We start from the raw sequence: 23186 nt of genomic DNA on the forward strand, positions 1-23186 counted from the left end.
AATGGATTAGACATTCATAAAGCAAACTCAAAAGCATAGTGTCAAGAGGAAAAACAAGAAATAATTACATTATATGGCATGACATGACATTATGACATTCATTCAAAAATAACAATACATGTTTCAAAAGCGTAGTTACAAGACCAAAGAGACACACCTTAAACATGTTAGAATTATTGAGCATGAAAAGATAGGAGAAAACAAAGTGAGAAGTGCACACAAAGGAGTGTATATAAATGAATACATCACAGAGGGACTTTGTGAAGGACAGTGATGAAAGTGATTAAATCAATGACCTGGACCTAGAGTCCAGCAGAACAAGACAAGCAAGCAAAACAACGTGTAAAACTTCAGAGAACTATTTCAACTAAATCATAAAACAAACTTCCACCCAAACATCATTGCCTTGAGGTTTCGCACACTGTCATAGGACACCTTTTGCCTTTGGCACAATGAATATTTGGGTGGCTATTAAGAAGTCCATGAAAGAACCGCAGGAAAGTTTCTAATACTTCAAAGAGCAGCATGTAAAACTGGTGGGGACCTCCTGGAACCTAGTAGAGTGGAAACAGTGGCAGGGACTGGAGCTAAGGGAAATGGAGAAGGCAAAATTCATTTTGCCCTGAAGGGTCAATGCATAGTTGTTTTCCTACACCTATCAAAAACTTTGTAGGCCAGTGAAGCAAGGCCCAGTGAAGAAGCAGCCACAAGGGTGGGAACCTAGAGGTTCCACAGAGTTCAGGGAATAACACAGCATTTACTTGAGTAGTATGAATGCTCTGGTAGATATCTCAAATACCTAAAAATAATTAGCAAAACCCACAGGAGTGTAGATGGGATGTTAACAGAAGGGGATAAAGGAGTCTAAAAACCTCAGGTGTCATATTAAACTAATATCGCTGGTCTTCACTGGCTTGGAGACATTTGGGTTACATATAGTTAAAACAAAAATGGTGCATAAAGTAATATATTCTTCAAATATTCAGAAAATCCCCTTATATAAATAAAATTCTCCATTTTGATGTTATTATGAATATAAAGCATTAATGTGATCGAATAAATGCTCCATTAATTCATTCTAATCTTTTCAATTAAATGTGAACATGCAGCCTTATAGTGAAACCGTAGCAATCAGTTTGTGTAAGATTACAATAATGGTAGAGAAGAAGTTAAGTCTTTCCTGAGAACGTAAATATATCCAAGCTGGGTGTCTGTCTCCAGATTAGTACTTCAGAAAAAGAAGGAGAGACAGCATCAAGAAATACTGTAAGAAAAAAATGATTGGCTAATCCATTCTGTATGTCAAAAGGAATTAAGAAAGCGTCCCAAAATCATGCTGAGGTTGAAATCTTCAGAGACAGGAAAAATAGTGCCATTACTAACACTAATGTGAAAACAAAGAAGAGAGAGTACTTGGAGAGAAATATTGTAATTTAAGTTTTTTAAAAAATCATCAATATCTGAGGCTCAGCACATTCATAAATCAAAGGATAATAGAAAACATAAGGACAGAAAACCAAACACTGCATGTTCTCACTCATAAGTGGGAGCTGAACAATGAGAACACATGGACACAGTGAGGGGAACATCACACACGGGGGCATGTCGGGGGGTGAGAGGTTGGGGGAGGGAGAGCATTAGGAGAAATACCTAATGTAGATGAGAGGTTGATGGGCGCAGCAAACCACCATGCCACGTGTATACCTATGTAACAAACCTGTACTTTCTGTACATGTATCCCAGAACTTAAAATATAATTAAAAAAAGAAAGAAAAAAGAATAAAAAGAAAACACAAGGGAGAGATGTCAGAGACAAGATATCAATGTGAAGTGATGAGTTCTATTCCTTGGAAACTCTCTGCTGCCACAGATTTTAATATTATGAAGTTGGGACAAAATTCTTCAATCTGCAAAGTATATCATTATACATGTAATTAAATATGTAATATATGCCTTTACCAATTCAATATTACAGGCTCTAATTTATATATGAAGAATAGTAGAGAAGCAGAAGAAAAATGAGACAAGAAGCAAAAGACATAGATTTCACCATAGACCAAGAGTTGAATATCTTTTGGCAAAGAATTTTGCCTATAACTTCCGATTTTCCTGGCCTATGAGACGGAAATAATGATATGATTATATCTGTCAGGGTTGTTAACTACTCAAATAAAATCACTTTGTTGAAGTGCTTTCTCAGTGGAAATGTGCTACACAAACATTACTTATTGGTATTATTCTAAAATGTTCTTACCGTGTTTCTCCTCCTATAAACTGTATTTAGTTAGAATGTCAAATCCTACGACTGTCCACTGCATTGCCAGAGAATATTTAATAAGCCAAATCTTAGATAGCATAATATAATCGAATTTGCCAATAACTATTACAGAAATTGATTGTTCCTATTAAAAAGATCATTGGAAAGGAGGAAAAGATAAAGTTAGACAAAGTGTTTACACCAGACTTCCACAGACAAAAGGTGAAATGTTTAGGTTCTTGAGCCAAAATACAATAATACAAAGGAGTTATATTTTTTTAAATAAAGTCTAAGATATATTTAATTCTGAACTTTTCAAACTAAACTTTAAAATCATATTGACACTTAAAGTTGAACATTAACATTTCAATCAATTTTATATATCCTAGATATGATGGAAAGCATTTTATTTTAAAAATGAGTATGGTTGCTATATTAGTTTCTTCTCATGCTGCTAGAAAGAAATACCTGAGACTGGGTAATTGGGTAATTTATAAAGCAAAGAGGTTTAGTTGCCTCACAGTTCTGTAGGGGAGGCCTCATGAAACTTACAACCAAGGTGGAAGGAAAAGCAAATATATCCTTCTTCATATGGTGGCAGGAAGGAGAAGTGTGGAGCAAAGGGGGAAAAGTCCCTTATAAAAGCATCAGCTCTCATGAGAATTCACTCACTATCACGAGAACAGCATGGAGGTAACGGCCCCCATGATTCAATTACTTCCCATCTGGTTTCTCTCATGACATGTGGGAGTTATGGGAAATACAACTCAAGATGAGATTTGGCCAGGGACACAGCCAAACCATATCACTTGCTAATGTTGAATTTTTGAAAAACCAGGTAATGTGTTAGACAATCACTATGTTCCAGAATAAAATCCAGTAGAATAAGTGGTTTTGACAACCACAGACTACAGAATTAACTGCAACACCAATCTGGCAGATTGTATGAAAATTAATAATAATAAAACCAGCAATTTAAATAAAACTAGTTGAGTTGGTTTACATATTGATTACATATTTCAGGCAAAATAACATGTGATTGAAATACTTGACAACTTTAACCCATCCCATTTCATTTATAAAACGAAAATATGAAAATTTCATCTTAACCCATAAGCTCTTGTTGCGTCTCACCTGTCTATGCTATTCCATTCTCAACACCTGGCAATATCACCTTTTCTCTCTTAACTCCAGCCATAATGGCCTTTGCTGAGTGCCCCGTGTGCACTAGTCTTTTTCCGCTTTTCAGAGACTTCCAGCACACTCTGCCATATTCCTTTTCCCATGCTTTGCCTTACTAACTCTGACTTATCTTCTACATCTTATCTCAAGATCATTTCTTCATTGAAGTCATCCTTAACTCTGTAGACACGGCTGGCTTCTCCTCTCATAGTATTCCATATGTTTGCTTCTGGTATTCATTTTATAATTATTAATGTGTATTTCTCCTACAAAATAATACATTCCTTAAGAGTAGAGACCATGTATATCCTTCTCATTATTGTATCCCTAATATTTATCAAAGTGCTTGCCCATAATAAGCAATCTATCCATATTTATTAAATGATGAACTAAATATTTATCCTCTAAATGGCAGAGATGCCATACGATCTTCAATTCACAAGTAATTTCATTTTATGTACTACCAATAGAGAATCCAAATGCTAAATATCATTATGTAATAATGTAATATTTATTTGTTGGCCATGTTGAACTAGTTTTACAAAATTAATAGCAGAATGGAAATAAGATTTACATTCAAGAGAACATTTAAACTCAATTTGTAGAGGACATATGGACTGGTTGCTCCATTATCTGTTCATATTCACCCCCATCTTCATTATCCCGTGGTGGGTGAGTATTCCCATATATAAGCTGAGGACCAAGTTGTTCAAGTAAGTGTTTCAGCTTATGATCTGCATGTGTGACATGTGATACATAAACTAAATAGTAAATATATAAATAAATCACCTATATAAAACCCTTACAATGATTTCTCAAAGCAATTTGCACTTCCATCTGTGTGAAACTCAGAAATTCCCAGAGCAGTCAGCACATAAGAACTAATCAATATCTGGCTTTGTTCCCAATATCTGCTCCTGAGTTTTATTACACTGTGAAGCTGTTGTGACCAGAGGAAAGGAAGATGCCCTATTTATAGGTGGGCTTGCGTTTTCAGACCCCACCAGACCTGTTGGTATATGATTGCTTTCAGAGAAAAGAGTGATAAGACAGTACCAGTACCACGCTTAAACGTGATTAGTCATTAAAATTTCAGAAGGGAGAAGGTCTTTCTAAAATAATGCAGTTTTGTAAAATGTCACATATAAAGCAAGTCTGAGAAATGTTTCAACTGAACCCAGTCACTTAGGGTCTAAATGTAAGTAGGAAGGCAGCACAGCGAAGTAGGGTGTACTTAGAATCACAAGATCTAATTGAATCCCTATGTTCATTTTCTAATAGCTGCATGACTTCAGATACATTTTTGACCACTTGAGCTTCCTTCACATGTTAAATTGGGAATATAGAAATTACCTCTCAGGGTTCTACTTTTTCTCTTTAAAATACCATCATCTCTCAGTATCCCTGGGGGATTGATACCAAAACCTCCCTCTGATTACAAAATCCACGGATCCTCAAGTCCCTGATACAAAATGGCATAGGATTTGCATATGAACTACACACATCCTCCTGTATGCTTTAAATTATCTCTAGGTTACTCATAATACATAATAGAATGTAAATGCCATGCAAACAGTTGTTATACTGCCTTTTTCATTTGTATTATTTTTTACTGTGTTGTTTTTTATCGAATTTTTTTCCCTGAATTTTTCAATCCACAGTTGTTTGAATCTGGGATGTGGAATCTGTGGATACTGGATACTGAGGGCCAACTGTACTAAATAGTACCTTCCACTCGTTGAACCCTAGGTAGTGCTAGGTACATTTACCTGTTTTCATCTAAACTTTCTGTAAAGTGGTATCAACATTTCCAGTTTACAGTGAGGCTCACAGAGGTCAAAGTCTCATAAGGAATAACTATCAGAGTTCACGATATTGAATGATATCTTTAGGGGGCCTCAATCAGAGCTGAGACCTCACAGCTGTTGCCATGGCTATTGAAGCTACGGACCAAATCCCAGCAGCTCTGAACCAAAAAATGGTTCTCAATGGTCTCTGACCTTGGACAACAATATCGTTAGCTTTAATGTATGCACCATTATGATTATCAGAGGATGCTCCTTTTTGATTTTGTAACCACCAATTTCAAACTTAGTTTCTCCAAGCATAAGGTAAATCAGATAAGGATACTCTCTAAATATGGATATTATGATAGTTGTCATTGTTCCCCTTCTACATGTGTGTTATCATGTTAGAGATGTTGCAGAACTGAATTTAAAAAAAATTTACATAAAAGGATTGTGCAATCTTAGGATCTTGAGAGACCAAGGTCATCATATTTAAAAGTGCTCAGGGTTTGAACAAGCTGTTTCCTCAAAGCCATCTCACCTGCATATTCCCTCTGTGTATCCCAGCAGAGATAAGGCACACGATAGTAGCACACAGTAGGAGAACAACGTGCTCAATTCTGTCTGTGAGAAAGTAAAAAGTTATTCTAAAAGTCTGAACCCCAGAGTTTTTACATAGAAAATTTTCAGAACACACGTGACATGTGACTAATACTTTCAGATTTAAAACAGTTTAGGGAGGAATGTCCTGGCCTGGTTGTTAGAACACCTGGTTGTAAATCCCAGTTCTACCACCCATGGGCTGTGGAATGTTTTCCACTGTCTCAAAACATCAGCCTACTTCCTCATTGTGAAACAGCCATAACAATGCCTTCCTAGCCACTTTCCAGAGTGTGGTAAAGTCCAAGTGAATGAGAGAGTGTGGAAAGGATATGACTCCCATATTTTGTTTGATTTTATGTAGTAAACTCTTTTTATTATAGGCAATATCTTCCAAAATGTGTTTTACAGAACACAAGTTTTGTAAGAAAAGCAGTGGAAGTTATCTTTATAAGGGGTTTTGTGCTCAAATATGTTTAAAAAATTCTGGGCTAAACAAACTTAACCCCTAACCTCAGGACTTCACAGAGTCTCTAATGGGCTACGGCAAATTTCCAGAAAGGGAAAATTCTATTCAATACTTTCCTAAATTCATTTAAATTCATACCTTTTACCTTTAAGGACTTGTATTAGCCAAACATATGGGAAACTTAACTGCTTGAAGAAATGGATAGGTCTGAATTAGATTCTCAGATAACACCTTTCTATACATTAAAATAATGGCTCCATGCATGATTTTCTGTGTGCCAAAAACTGTACTAAATGCTTTAAACCTTGTAACACAGTTATTAACATGATATAAACAACTTAACAATCATTTGAATTTCATGCCTTATCCTCATGTTATGTGAAGAAAACAAAAAGGTCAAAAGTAGGCCCCTGTTTGATGAGTAACCATGACGTCATCAAAGTACAATAAAAAACGGCAGAACCTCAGAAGAAGAATATTGAGACACAGATGAACTTTTCAAGAATATGTATTCAAGTCAATTTAACAAGAGTTTTATACAGAATTTCAAGATTTTAGGGATCTTTTTTTTTTTTCCACGTAAAGCTATCTACTTTTAACTCATCCAACTCAGTTTATCTTTATATTAAATTATTGGTGTGATCCATAAAGAAAGAATAAGTGAATATTATAAAATCTCTTAAAACATTCCAAATGTGGCTGGGCACAGTGGCTCACACCTGTAATCTCAGAACTTTGGGAGGCTGAGGCGGGCAGATCATGAGGTCAAGAGAAAGAGACTATCCTGGCCAACATGGTGAAACCCTGTCTCTACTAAAAATACAAAAATTAGCTGGGCGTGGTGGTACGCGCCTGTAGTCCCAGCTACTCTGGAGGCTGAGACAGGAGAATTGCTTGAATCCAGGAGGCAGAGGTTGCAGTGAGCCAAGATTACGCCACTACACTCCAGCCTGGCAACAGAGCGAGACTGTCTCAAACAAAGCATACCAAATGTGATCTTATCATAAAATCAAAAGTTTTAAATTCAGTCATTTACAAAAGACACCAAATAGAGGCATTGAGCTTAGAACTATTCCATTACTAAGACTGATCTACTGCCAAACAGCTTTAATCAGCAGTGTTTGCATTTTTTTAACTAAAAAAGTACTCTCTTTAAATAATATTTTACAAAGAGATCAGTAAGTTAAACGAAAAGAGACAGAACTTGTCTGTGAGAAGAAAGAGAGGAAGGCTGGAGAAGCTACCTTCCCAGACTATCCCTTTTACCAACTTCTCCAGCCCCTGAAGTCTGACGAAAGACCCCAGGGTCCTCTATGAGCCTGTGAACCACTGATCCAGGTAACATTTCAGACAAAAACTGGGGAGAGGTGATTTTTCTCTGTTACTTAAGCTGACACATAATACTAAGCACAAGCATAAGGGCATGAAAAAAGCATTTTAAAGCTGGAAAAGTTCTTGCTAATCATAAAGTCCAATGTCCACCAATGTTGTGAATGATGAAATAGGCCCAGAGAATTGTACTGATTTGGCCAGGATCACACAGCTAATTAGGGGAAGAGTCAGAAATGAAATGTCTGCCTCCTGACAAGTCTGGTGCTCTCCTTAACACACTACATGGACCTGCATAAATCATTTGGGAGTAGAATAATTTTCCAAAATGCTTTATCATGAGAGAAAATGTATAAAATATATTAAGAATGTATCAGACCGTTTCTTCACATTGAGGCATAAGTATAACTTCTCCAGTGAACCAATACAGTAATCAATGCATGTTTATGCATCCTGAAGTCTCCTTCTGGTGCCATGACATTTCTCTGCACAGAAAAGCACGGAGAGGGGATCTACACATCTCCCCCTCACCTCTACTATAGTGGGGAAGCCACTACTCAGCTGAGTGCTTTTGTCATTAGTCCTCACCATCCAGAACACATGCTGAACAACTGCCCCAGAGATGATCCTTCAGCATTGCCAAAGGTTTATATTGCACATAATCAAAGTACTTCAAAAATTAAGGATGATAAAAATTTAATATTCTCAACTATTCCAGAATGTTCCAAGTAATTAGAAAATGATTCTGAAAATAATGACATTTTTCATGAGAACATTTTCCTTCCCACATCTTATATTTTAAGGTATTTAATATGAACATATGCATGTGCATTCTTGTCACCTTTTCTACTCCTATTCCACTTTTTTTCTGAAGAAAGAAGATCCCTTTGGAGAAATCAATCAAGACCTGCTACCTAAGTGAGGATAAAATTTTCTTCCTTAAAAGTATCACATGAACTCAAATTCCAGAAAGATGATACAGTGGCAGTATTTTGATCGTCCCTTTGGCTCTAAACAAATATCATTGATTGGTAAAATATAAAAAAGGTATGCCTTGGATCAAATGCAAGATAAACTACTTTATGACGAGAAATGAGATACTGTGCAGAAATGGTGCTGTGGAATGGTCAAGGTTCACATCCAGAAGCGAACAGTGGAAGCCAAGAGTTTGACTCCTGTCAGAATAAGAAAATTAAAAGTATTCTTTGTGGTATTTGGGAGCTGACTCCTGCCTTTCTCAGTGAAGCCAGAGTCCTCACCTAATAAAAGGAGCCTGAGAAAGACTCTTCCATTGCAGGGGCTGTGGCACATGGTGTGATCCAGGTCTACAGGGGTACATGGTGAGAGACAGGCCTATGGGGCAGGAGGATATAGACAACTTTGAGCTGAACCAACCCAATCCCTCACCGGGTAGCTTCATTTGGGTTTTCCCTCATACTTTCAGGATAAAATATTACAATTAGAAGAATGGTTTTGACTGGAACCCCTGAAAGGAAGCCCTTGCTAGAGAAGGACGGATGAGGGTAGAAGAGCAAAGAGAAAGAGCAAAACAAGAAGATAAAAATAAAACAAAAACACCACACACACACACACACACACACACACACACACACACACACACACACACACACAGTAAATGAGTCTGTTAAACTGAAGGCAGAAAAACGTATTTGTAAAGCTTTCAATAAAACTTTCAGGCCGGGCGCGGTGGCTCAAGCCTGTAATCCCAGCACTTTGATCACGAGGTCAAAAGATCGAGACCATCCTGGCTAACACGGTGAAACCCCGTCTCTACTGAAAAATACAAAAAACTAGCCGGGTGACGTGGCGGGCGCCTGTAGTCCCGGCTACTCGGGAGGCTGAGGCAGGAGAATGGCGTAAACCAGGGAGGCGGAGCTTGTAGTGAGCTGAGATCTGGCCACTGCACTCCAGCCTGGGCGACAGAGCGAGACTCCATCTCAAAAACAAACAAACAAACAAACAAAAAAAACTTTCAATGAAACTTTATTTACAAAAACACATAGTGGGTTGGATTTGTTTCACAGGCCACAGTTTGCCAACCTCTGACTTGGTAGGTTATTGTGTGAAGTCCAAGAAGTAAATGCTAAAGTCCTGAATGGAGTTTTGAACATTGTGATCTTAATACCTTGTCCTTATTTACAAAATATCTGAAAATGTTTCATAAAAATATTAATTAAAAAACTTTTAATGGATGATGAAGATTGCAGTGAAGTAAGCCAGCCCTCCTCAGGGGTTAGAAAACTGGAAGCACATATCCAGAGATACATGACCAGTGCCTGCTAATCCTAACTGAGTTTCATTTTAAATGGTCACACAATACAAGGAAGCAAAGTTTTGAGTCTGTTCATGGTGAGAACGTCAAAGAGACTCCCACATAGAATGAGGACTCTCAGAGACATCGCCCTTGTATAAATTGTGACTCATTAACAACAACAACAACAAAAGTCCCACAAGAAGGACCAGGAAGGAAATTGTTCTATCTGGACTTTAGCTCTTGGTGGAGGAGAAATATCAAGTGTTCTTAAGCCAACTGTAATACTTTTTTGTATTGTGAATTCACACTACCTAAAGGATATAAAAAGTCTCAAGTAGAGAATTGGATTTAGGTTGCTGCTGCCAGGCTGGTAGTTGCCCCTTAAGGCCCACAAATAAAGTTTTAATATATATGACATCACAATTACGTTTTTAAAATTACAAAACATGCCCCCCAAAAATACCATGAGGCAGAGTAAGCAGAAAAATAGCTTAAGAATGAGGCCTGCAGAGACTTCATACATTGAAATTATCGGAAAGATTATATGCTTAATATGATTGAATAGATAAAAGAAGAAATTAAAAGCATAGGTAAGGGGTAATAAATAATTAATAAAAAATAATCACACATATTTGAAAAAGAACCAAAGATATATAGATGGACAGATACAGATGTAGACATGTAGGTCTATCTATCCATGCCTATCAAGGTAGCAAACTATGGAGCTGTTTCTATTTCAACTTACTGCAGATTACAAAAGCTATGGCTGAGTAGCTTTGCAGAACTGCTGGTAGACACATGGAGCTGGAGAGGCAAAAACTGGCATTCAGAGATCTACAGGTATAGAGTCTCTCAGCTGGGAACCTTTAAAAGCTATGTCCTAAGATAAGGCTGAATTGGAAGTAGACCACTCCTCCAAAATTTCAAAGTCCAAATTCATGCCCTTTCAATCCATTATACAGAAATTTTCATCCGAAAATTTTCTCACTCTGAATAAAGATAACATCCTGTGGCTCTCATGTTATTTCATATGTTTTATTATAATGTTTCGTACATTTTAAAAAATGGTTAGACAAAAAAGCTAGTCTTAGCAAAAACTAAAAGAAAATAGAGCAATACAAGAAAGATAACCAGATATTGGCATACTCAAACATAGATTCTTAAATGACTCTAATTTATATACTAAAAGAGTTAAATGACAAGATGGATAATTCTGGTGGAGAATTGGAAACTATCAAGATGAATCAAATGAAATTAGAAAATTAAAGTACAATACCTAAAATTAGGTACTTGGTGGATGAGCCTACTAGTAGTTCAATCACAGCTGAACAGAAAATTAGTAAAACTGGAAGATATCCAAAATAAAATACTGAGAGATAAGATGGAAAATACAGGAAAAAGTACTATAAATCGATGGGCTGTGGTGAATTGAAAATGACTAAATGAACTTGGCACAAAGAATCTCACAGCTTATTATCGAACATAAGAGTAATTCACATAAATATTTATAACAGTATTTATTTATGTTGTGAAATTACAAAACTGAAAAAAACTTTTAAATTTTACCTTCTTAGTGCAAGTCTAAGGAAAAGAGAATAATATATGTTCAATTCAGGATAGAGGTTACCATTGAGAGGTAAGAGCGATGAGCTCATGGTGGGCCACACAGGGAGCTACAGCAACATTGTTAACCTATATGGCAGGTACAAAGATGTCTGTTATATTATCTTTAATATAACAAACAGGTTACTTAATTTTCTGTTGCATATGAAATATACTATACTAAATAAATGCATCCAACAAAATTAACAATAGAAACAGGAGTTTACTCTAGATAAAATTAAACAACATAAAATTTAAAATAAAAATTATTGGTATATACAAACAAATTAATAAAAACAATGAAATTCAAGCTAGCAGAAATGAAACAAGAACATACAGCTATGTAAAATAATTGGAACTCTTGAAAAATTTTTAAAATACTGTAATTAAAATATTGAGAAAAATTCAGACTGGACAAAAAGAGTTAACTGGTTAATTGAAACAGTGAAAGGCACTCACTTGAAATCTGATGCAGACAGAAAGGAATAAAACTGTGAAAGAACAGTTAAGAGTCAGTCACAGAGGATAGATTGAGAATCTTCAGTGTTTCTTATTTATGAAAATGGAGACCGGGCGCGGTGGCTCACGCCTGTAATCCCAGCACTTTGGGAGGCTGTGGTGGGCAGATCACAAGGTCAGGAGTTCGAGACCAGCCTGGCCAACATGTGAAACCCCATCTCTACTAAAAAAATACAAAAATTAGCCAGGTATTGTGGCGTGCACCTGTAATCCCAGCTATTTGGGAGGCTGAGACAGGAGAATTGCTTGAACCCAGGAGGTGGAGGTTGCAGTGAGCTGAGATTGTGACACTGCACTCCAGCCTCGGTGACAGAGCAAGAATCCACCTAAAAAAAAAAAAAAAAAGAAAAAAGAAAAAAGAAAATATAGTAAAATACAGTAATGACAAAAATGAAATCTATTGATTAACTTTAAACTAGAAACAGTAAAAATAGTTAAGATGCTATTTACTGTGTGAATAGTAAGTGAAACCCCATCTCTACGAAAAATACAAAAATTAGCCAGGTGTGGTGGCAGATGCCTGTAATCCTAGCTACTGAGGCAGGAGAATTGCTTGAACCCAGGAGGCAGAGATTGCAGTGTGCAGAGACCGTGCCATTGCACTCAATCCTGGGTGACAAAAGCAAAACTCTGTCTCAAAAAAAAAAAAAAAAAAAAAAAGCAAGAAAAATGAAAACATGAGGAATACGATTGTCACATGGGCTACATTTTTTCCTCTCCAAATATTGAAATCCTAACTCCCAGTATCTCAGAATTCCACCTTATCCCCAAATAGGGCTACTGAAGAAGGAATAAATTGAATTAACATGGGGTCATACTGGAATAGGGTGAGCTCCTAATCTAATATGACTGGTGCACACATAATATCATATTGTACTACATAAATACATGCAATCATTATCTGTCAATTAAAAATAAAAGAAAAAATGTAAAAATATGACAAATATCCTTATTGAAAGAGAAAATTTGGACACACACATAAGGAGGACGTCATAGGAACATGAATGCAAAGATCAGGATGAGGTCTGTAAGTCCCAGAATGCCAAAGATGGCCAGCAAACCACAACAAGCTAGAAGCTAGGAAGGAGGCTTGAAATAGATTCCCCCTCACAACCTTCAGAAAGAACAAATCCTGCCACACCTTAGAATTGAACTTCTATCATTGAGAACTATGAGACAATAAATTTCTGTTGCTCAAGCCACCCAGCTTGTGGTACTTTGTTCCAGCATCCCTGGGAAATTCATACTATGATCCTGTTGGCTTGATTACATGAAACTATATTAAATTGTCATTTTAAAAAATAAAAATGGTCAAATAATGGCAATTTCCTAAGTTTTAGGTATGCATGGAGCCGTGTACTGGCAATTTTTTATGGCTTGTTATCTACAACGGAAGTTTTGCGATTTGGAGAGAAAGAAATAAGCAAACTTTAAATCACACCACTGAAGGTCTTCTTACATAAAGGCATGTTGGAAATGCAAAAATCTCCTCTGTTATGTCATTATATAGTTTGTTTTTTTTTCCAGTATGCGGACTGTCGAGCATCACAGATATGCATCTATTACTCTGAATTGTTATATACAACAGGCTTATTTCTGAGCCACTTTTGCCTTCACCAAGCCCATACAAAAGAAAATAATTTTCAAAAATTTTTTTTCTCTCTGACTTCATGATTGATCATGAATCATTGATTTGCCTTCTTGCCCACTGGATCTGAAATTCTCTCAGTTTTTTTTTAATCTAAAAGTATCTTTACTTATGGATATCTAGTAGAATGTATTGTTTAACTATTTAGTACTTTGCAGTATACAAAATGAGATGACAGGGTACATTGGATGGTAGATAAATAATTAGCAAAGAATAAGGCTCTCAAATACAGCTGCCACTGAAGAATTTCTATAAGAGAGTAGGATTGGTAATACAAGATCAATTTTAACTTTCAAAGATAAAATGAAAAGAGTTTATATAAATCATATTGCTACAGCTCAAGATATGTTACTGCTCTCAGTAGGGATGCAATAACAATTTGTAATAACATTCAAGTTAACCAGCAGCAAATTAAACTGGGCTTTGAATAAATAAAAAGGAAATCGGGGCATCCATTCATTAATATTTATTATTCCCTAATAAAAATGAGAAATATCTAGGCCATTTTTCTAAGATTCCCTAAAATATTTCTAAAAAGAGTGACATATTCCTTAAAATCTATTTCAAAGGCTAAAAAACTCACCATTAAAGGTTTTTTTTGGTTTCATCTAATTCCCTCCAGCTACAATTTAAGTTTCTTTTTGTCAGTCTGATCTTTCTCATCTTTTAATTGGCATTAACAAAGGATATTCTTACCATGGATTTCCAAGGGACCAGATTTCCACTCAAGAAACTTGGAAACCTGAATGTGAAAGAAGAACTCCAAAGTATCTCTGAAAATGGCAAGATTGTGTTTGTGTTATGAGATTATAAGGAAGAAGAGCGAACAAATGATCATAAACCTCTAGTAGGGGAATAAACACATTTCTCATGAACTCTGTATTCATTTTTTTTTCTTTCTATTTTTAAAGTCTTTTTCTTCATAGTGTCTTAGCAAAGGAAACCATTTAAAATTTTGCTTATGGATGAAATTTGAAAAATGTTCATCCTCCAAATACAATCTACAAAGTATATGTTTTAAAGGTTCTTTGAACACAGAAGTTATTGAGATTCTACAACTTGTCAGAGAAAGAAATACCTTCTTGAGGTCTTCAACACTCTTTTTAAACTTTAGTGTGGCTCATAATCTACTTCTCAAATGTAGGTGGAACCTGATCAAATACTAAAGTCTTTGGAGATTAAGAAATTCATTTTAAGGAACAAGAATTATAATTCTTGATTATAAAACAGGCAAAATTAAGGTTTCTGGAAAGAAGGAGAATTTTTGTTATCTTGAAGAATGATCCAGGAATTGGAATTTCTTGAATAAGAAATGTTTCTGAAATTGTAGCCTATGGAGTAGCAAACATACTTTTCCTTAAAGAAGCCTGCCCCAAAGTGGTGCTCTTATTACCTCATAAAAAACTAAGTCTCATATACAGACTTGCTATTTTGCATATTTATTATGTCCAAAATATTTATATATGCATTTTTAATCTGATCCTTTTAATAGCTCTGGGAAACAGGCATTTTCTTATTTATTTAAAGGATATGAAATTGTAAAATTACAGAAATTAAGTAACTTGACCATAGTCACAAAGGCAATGAATAACCAAACTAGGACTCAAATCTGTATGAATTTGTCTCATTTCCATTCTATGAGAGCGAGCATACTGGGTTTGAATTAGATCTCTAGAAATATAGACTCCTGTAATATTATATAAACATATTTAAATACAATTAGTGTGTGGGAAGGAATGTATTAGTTTTGTCCCTTGAAATCTTTATTATTAAGGGGCTCTGTTTTCAATGAATGAGAGTATTTTCATTGTCAATATTCCAAAACTTCAATTTAATTCTCATTATACTAATTCACATAGTAATTTTATTCTAGTTTCTACTTTGCTTAATTTGACAAAGAAATTCTAGTTGTAATAAAATTTACATTAGAACTCATCTAGGAACACAACTCATCAGTTGATAGCCCCAGACATCAACTGATATATTAAAGAATAGTTTTAAACAAATATTAAATATGGAAACCTAGCATATAGATCATACTGAAAGATGATAAGAGGCTTTGTTCATTTATTGATAGGAAAAATCAGATGTGTTAATGAACTAAATATTAGGAAAGAAAACAAAAGTGTTACTGAAATGGGAGAGTTCCCTGATCCTCCTCATAGGATGTGTGACAGAGGTGTGGCTTGCCTGTTGGTTGCCACTGCTACTCAAATCCCTGATGCGAGGCAGACCACACAGATGGACAGGTGCAAGAGGTAGGGCGAGTGCTTTGGGCTCTAGCCCCGTGGTAGTATCTAGGGGTGGGTGCCTGCAACCCCAGTGTTACAATGCTGTTTTAGCTCTTTTAGCCTTGCTGTCCACAGACAGCTTGTGTTAACCAATTCAATGGACTCTCTTTTGTCCATGGGGAGAGGGCCAGTGTGACAACTTTGCAAGGGCAGAGGGCCAGTGTGACAACTTTCTGTATCCTGAACTCTTGCCTAGAGTTCTGGAAGAATTGGGTCACACATGGACTTGAAGGATGAAATTGGGGTTCTATTGAGTGGTGGAGGTGGCTTTCAGCTAGACGGATGAGGAGCTAGAAGGGGGATAGAGTGGGAAGATGATGTTCCCCTGGAGTTTGGCCATCCAGTGGCCAAAATTCTCTCTGAATGCCCCCAGCTGAACTCCTCTTGGTGTTCAGATGTTCCTTCTCTTCTTGTTGTCGTTCTGCCATTCACCAGCTTGTCTCCTTGTCTCCTCATCTGTTTATCTGCTTTTGGAGCTTGGAGTTCGGGGTTTATATGGGTACAGGAGAGAGGGCATGATGGGCCAAAAGGCAACCTTTTGACATAAAAACAGGAATGCCTGTCACCATTTAGGGTCACAAGTCTCCAGGCTTGAGGGTGAGGCCTTTGCTGGGGAACTGCCCACTTATACCCAGTATTTCCCTGTCTCCTGCCAATATCATTATAGTGCCTTGAATAAATAGCTCCTAAAAAAGTTATACTTACAAGTGTGTATGTGTGCGAGTTGTACAAGTATGTGTGTATCTGTGTAATAGTAATAGGTCTGGTAAGGGGATAGTACAATGAACACTCTAAATAATGTCAATGAGAATATAAATTGCTTCAGTATCAATGAGAATATAAGATGCTTCATTACATACACAAGGCATTTAATAACATTAGACAATAATTTAAATATATTTAAATCCTTTGCCCACACAATTTCTTGAAATATTTCAGAATATAAATAAAAAATGCAGACAGAGCTTATGCACCAGATTGTTGATCTGAGTATTATTTTACATAGGAAAAAGTTGAAAACAATTTTATGTCCCACAACTGGATAATGATTAAAAATTATGTTAAATTTGTTTCATAATTATGTGTCAAAGTTAAATGATATTTTCACAAATTGATACTATGACAAAGAGTAGACTATAAAGTTATCTACAGTAGGAGCTCAACTACATGTGCACATATGCTCATAGAGAAAATAGAAAATATAGCAAAATGTTAATAGAGGTTGCCTGTATAAAGTGTATTTTCTTCTTGTTCTTGTCTACTTTTATTAAAAAAATTTATAATAATTATGTGTTATTTTTTAACACAAAATAAATCATCTTTAGAATAAATCATGTTTTAAATAAATCATCTTTAGAAATGAGCACTTGAGAAGTGGTGCCCATAGAAGTTAGAGTGGAGTCCTCAACACCTCACTAGGGTGATTCCAAGGAAACTGGCACCCCATATGAATGCCCATCTCCACTCAACTCCACGTGCAATGGTATCACCTTGTGCCAGTCAGATAGTGTGCTTCAACACTTTTCACCTGCCTCTGTTTGGGGTAGTTCTATAGGAAATAAAGCTTTCAGTTGTGATGATTATTTTCTTTCTTATTTATCTCAGAACACTTTTAGATGCAAGTATTATAATCCACCAGGCATTTAGAGGTAATGGACTGGGCAGAACGGTTCTAAGAGAAACTTTTCTGAGTTTCCAGTTAAGATAACTATGTTACATACATTATCTTTTTAACATTATCTTTACAATATCCCCTTTTGCAGATTTGGAAGCTGAAGCTCTTGAAGACTGTGAGATTTGCCCACGTAAGCATGGTGAATGAAGACAAAATTAGAAGTCTGTACTCTTTCTACTGCATGTATTGGGTTACTGCCCCGTAAGAAATTACCATAGCTTTTAAGCTGTATTTGTACTCAGTGTAAGAAACATAATCAACGTGGTATATAACTTTTGGGATAAACTGAATTTCAAGGATTTACCTGAAGGGTAAAATTCAGCCAAACTATGCTTTCCTCAAACAATTCTTGTGTTCCAAAAAGGGCACATAGAATGTGTTGTGTTTGAAGGTATAGTGGAAAGGATTCTGAACTAATTCATATGTTGAATAGAAGCATACCTAATCACTTTGTATATTTTTAGTTTCATGTGTACAAATAAAATATATTTAGACTGAAATTAGTAATTAATCAAATGGATTACATTTTACACATATAAATCCAGACAGGCCTTAATATAAAAATATATAAAGATACCATTTGTATTTATTTATTTATCCTCACAAATCTATAATAAAAATACAGATAAATTCTAAACTATTACATTCAAATAAAGAAATGATACACAAGATGGACCACAAAGAGGAAGGTTATATTACATCTGTTAGAATATGCTTTGGAGAAATCTATTTTTCTATACACTGTGGGGCTCATTCCAGGTAGCAATTCAAAGCTGTATATATCATTTCAGAACAATCACACACACACACAAAAAATCCCTCCTTGCTGATTTTTTTGTTTCTTTGTTTTTGAAAAAAGTCATCTTGTGGGTTTTTCTTTTGGGGGAGGTACCAAATAAATGAATATCCTGCATATTAAGGAGCCACTAGCTCTAAATCCAGTATTTTAATCAATGCTGTGCAGCAGTACTGGGCTTAGTCCAAAGAAACTTATTGTTACAGTAGAAAAGCTCCTCCAACTCTTCCAGAATGTTATTTTAAAGGTCTCAGGAATTAAAATTAAAACAAATGCTTTAAGCCTTTTCAAAACTGTGTCCCAGAAAGTAAAAGTTAAGTACCTGCTCTCCAGAGAATTATGAAGAAATGCATTTGGCTGAATTTGAAAATGTCTCTTTAATGTGAGCAATTGGAAAACCTAGGATTAAACCATGCCAAGTAACTTCCTTGAAAGATTAAAAAACAAGATTATTTAATCAGCCATATTCATTCTAAAAGAAAAAATGACCTTACACACTTAAAAATATATACATTACTTTTAAAATGTAATTTGGCACATGTAGCATTATGAATAAGAAAAATGAAGTCTCTGTTTCTGCTCTAATACTCTTTTAATAGAGCAAAACAAAGCAAAACATGACCTATCTCAACCAACAATGACTTTCATTAACTTCTTTTCAAGAGCTCTTAGGAAAGGAAAGCTGTAAAGAGGTTGCTTTCCATTGTTAGAATTTTGGACATTTATGTAAGTATAAATGTTGGTTTTAACATTAAAATGTTAATGTAATTAAAATCTAAAATGGCCAATGTATATAAAATAAAACTCTTTAAGGTTCTGAGACATTTTTCCCATCTTATACTTTAATAGACTTTTTTTAAAAAATTAGATTTCAAATAAGTTTGAGAACTAACATTAAAGTTGAGAATAATTGTAATTAACCTTTCCACCAAAATATTTGTGGAAATGGTTTGGGACCAGTGAGTCCAAATAATTGTCCTCATCTAACCCACTACTTTAGAAATGAGTAAACTGAAGACTTATTAGTGACAAATACAAGAATGTAATGTCAGAGTCTTGCCCTCCATCTAGTATTCTTTCCCATTTCCTGCATTGTCTCCATCTATACAATAAATACTAAGAAAAATGCTAGTTATATTGACTCAATTTTTGAAAGTAAATGCTCTAAAACTTTAAAAGCCCAAGCTTTTTCTTTGTTTCTTTAACACTGTCCCCCACTCCTTGACCAAAAGGGAGGGAGCTGAAAAACAAATTTCATAAAGCATATTCATTACAGAGACAGTCTACAAACCCAAATTAAGTAAAATATGCATTTTTTCATTTTAAGATTTGAATTTAATACAAAACTCAGAAAGGGACCAACTTTTTTTTACTCTTTATTCATTCTCATGGCATACTAAAATAATAGATGTTAAAATGGTAACATTTTCAGAAGATACTCCTCAATGGAGTAGATTTAATTGATTGATATCTCAAGATTAGTAAAATGTACAATTGTTCTTGTCCATATAGGAAACTATAACATCTTTATAGTATTTTTAAGGAACTCTAGTTAAGATATAAATCAAGGTGGCCATCTCAATGAAAGACCTATGAATTACTTGGTGGTTGTGACTTTTCCGTTGTAAGTAGTAAGACTTCTATTACTCTTAGACTAGTCAGTGGTTGTCATGCCAATGCAAATATTAGCTTATCTACATGGCAATATCCACCTATTTGATCAAGTAACAATGGTTTATCTAACTCCAGATATAAATCTTTGAGAAAGAGGAACATAATATATTACTTACTTGTTTTTTTGTTGAACTCTCAAAGAGTAAATGGAAAATTAGCTTTGTATCTTTGTTTGAAGAAGACTATTTAGGGGAGAGTTGTTTGAGATCTTAGCAAAGGAAACTCCATTTGCCTCTTTTCTCTTCCTCTTTCTAATTTTTCCATGAGATGAGGATAATTGTAGGAAGCTGAAAATAATAACACAAAACTTCATAGATTTCTGATTTTTAAAAGTGTTTTAAGCATTAGAACTTTTTCTCAAAGCAAATCTTAAGCAGATTTCCAATATATAACAAAGGTAAGTGTCAAGTTTTTAGCTATGAAGTAGATTTAGAGAGCTGAGAGTAGGGAAATTCCACCCCTGGCACCTCTCTCCTGCATTATCAACTTGACAGAATCCCAGGGCTCTGTAGAACACAGCTTTGAAAGCATGGTTGTGAATGACACAAAAGAGTAGGAGAATAAGTAAAAGAGTTAGTCTACAAAGTGTCATTACTTTGCTAGGCTAATAAAGATTATTTATGATAGGAAAACATGTCTGCAGAAGGTCTGATACATAGAGACAGAAATTTCAGCTCAAATAGTTAAATACTTTTTACTAAACCTAGAACTGAAAATGAATTAACAAGAAACATTTTTAACGAAGTACATATGTATCACGGTTGGATTAAGTTTTAAAAGAAAGACTAATGAGAATAGAAATTACTAGTTACTTTAAAAGTTGCTCAATAATTTTATTCTAGTAATCAAAGAGTGCGCGTCTTTTGTAAAACTATGTACTTGAAAATTTGGACATTTTTATGTCTGGAAGTAATTGGATGGAGAAAAACAAGGCTGAAGGTCTTAATATTTGCAAGTAATTTATGTCAGTAGACTAATGAAAAGCTAAGCTATAAAACTAAAAATATATGTGTTGATGAAGAAACAATGTTAGTATTCATTTCAAACAATTGATGAAATTATGAAGTTCTTCACCAATAAAAAGAGAAAGTCTTCTGCAGGTTAGAAATGAGTTATAATAACAGAAATTAACATACTCAGTAGATTTAATCAGAATATGGTATATTAGCCCATATAGTTAGATCTTAAGAGGACCTTTGTTTCTTTCCTCCAAAAAGAAATGGTGGAAAAGAAGCTGTGCCCTTCAGTACCTATTCTCTGTCTTTCTGGGTTCTTCTAAATTTACTTTGGTGAACAGGATACGTGACCATTTAGCTAGAGACTGCCTTCCTGTCCTTCCTTATAGTCAGTGACTATATGTAGGCCAGTGGGGCATGGCAACAATATGTAAAACTTCTAGATTGTTTTCTTAAAGATAGGGCTGCTGGCCAAATACATTTGTGTTTCTCCTACTCTTGGCCAAGGGTAGGAGATTTGCAGCTGTAGAAGATCTTGGACACAAAGATGGAAGTCACATGTTGAAGATAATATATTCAGCAGGTAAGTCAGGGTTCTTGGGGACCACACACTTATCACAAGAGAGAAATATTTTATCTAATTAAAGATCCTGTATTTTGAGACTTTGTGATAAATCTTTAACCTAAGTCTCAGCTAATGAAAAACTTGGTACCAAAGTGGTGTACTGCCATAGAAAATATGTGGCATTTTCTTAGTAACTGAGTTGCAGACTATGAGGACATAAACATCGCAGGCTGGAAAGCTAATGACCTTTTTTAGATCATGGCAAAATATTTACTAAAACTGTTTTCTGTAATGAAACGAAGATATACCTCTGAATTCTCTTGCTCTAAGGAAGATTATTAGGTAAAGGCAAATTATTTGTCTATGTTACTACCCCTTGATGCTTTTAGCCATAAACAACGAGAGAGAATTGCTTGGGTAAGTATTGCCAATGTGCAAGTAGAAGTAGAAATAAATAGACCTTGCAAAGGGAATCAGTCTCTGACAGAGATCTAGACTTGAACAAAAGTGATACATCTTATGAGAGGAAAATCTCCTGCTTGTATGTCTTAACTAGCAGAAGATAACAGAAGATAAGACTATTGCTCAGAGACTTTCTCAAAAGCCTCTCAGATGTACTTTTCAGCCAGATAATGGAAGCTCCACTCAGCTACAAAGGCAAGGTAAAATTGTTTTAACTTCTTTCCAGAGTCTAGTCTCAGAGAGATGGTTCTAGTACAGAAGCAGAAAACAAGAGTTAAGAAATGGGAGAGATCATCAAGTGTGGTAAATTTCACACAGAACTGATTAGAAAGCAAATAGAAACTTCACTATGTTTTTGAGGGAATGAATACTGCTTTCAGAAAAAAAAAAAGAGAGAGAGACACCAAAGCCTGGCCTACAAGCAATACACCTAGGTTCCCAAATGCGTATCATCAAAAAACTGTGTGTCAAAATTATACACCCCCTAAACACAGCATAAACCGAAGAACTCACTTCAAGTTTGTCCACGAAGTATAGCATGCCAAGGAAAATTTTCAGAGGGCTTCAGAAATCATGGAGGACAATGGCCAAGAGAGTCATCCAAGGGAGCAAAGCCTGGGGTAAATTAAGCAAAGACTGGGATATTTCTGAGTTTTTACATGTCAATATGTGACCGCCTTGGACCACTGAGTGCTCTGTGTTTTCTGTTTTTATCTCTATGAATATATAATTTTCTACTCTATCATTTTATATTAAGTGATGAGGATCGGCAGAAGAGATAACATGTCTCTTGGTTTATAGATGAGGGAGTCACAAGAAGAGGATTGCATGTTAGTAACAGATTCTGGACTTTAAACGGAATGCAGGAAATATAAGGGGTATGTGTGTTTCCATTGAGGATGGTGAATACATTCTGTGTTTGCAAATACGATACACAAAGGGAAGGCTATTGTCAACAGTCTCCTATATCTATTCTGTTTTATCTCTTTAAGCAGAAATTTACATATGTTTAAGGCCTAAAGATGGACACAAGAGACCATATTTCCCAGCATTGCTAATGATTAAGGTAGCCATGTAATTAAGTTTAGACCAATGAAAC

Source organism: Rhinopithecus roxellana, chromosome 10 (assembly GCF_007565055.1).
Source record: "Rhinopithecus roxellana isolate Shanxi Qingling chromosome 10, ASM756505v1, whole genome shotgun sequence".
In the NCBI taxonomy this organism is placed as follows: Eukaryota; Metazoa; Chordata; class Mammalia; order Primates; family Cercopithecidae; genus Rhinopithecus; species Rhinopithecus roxellana.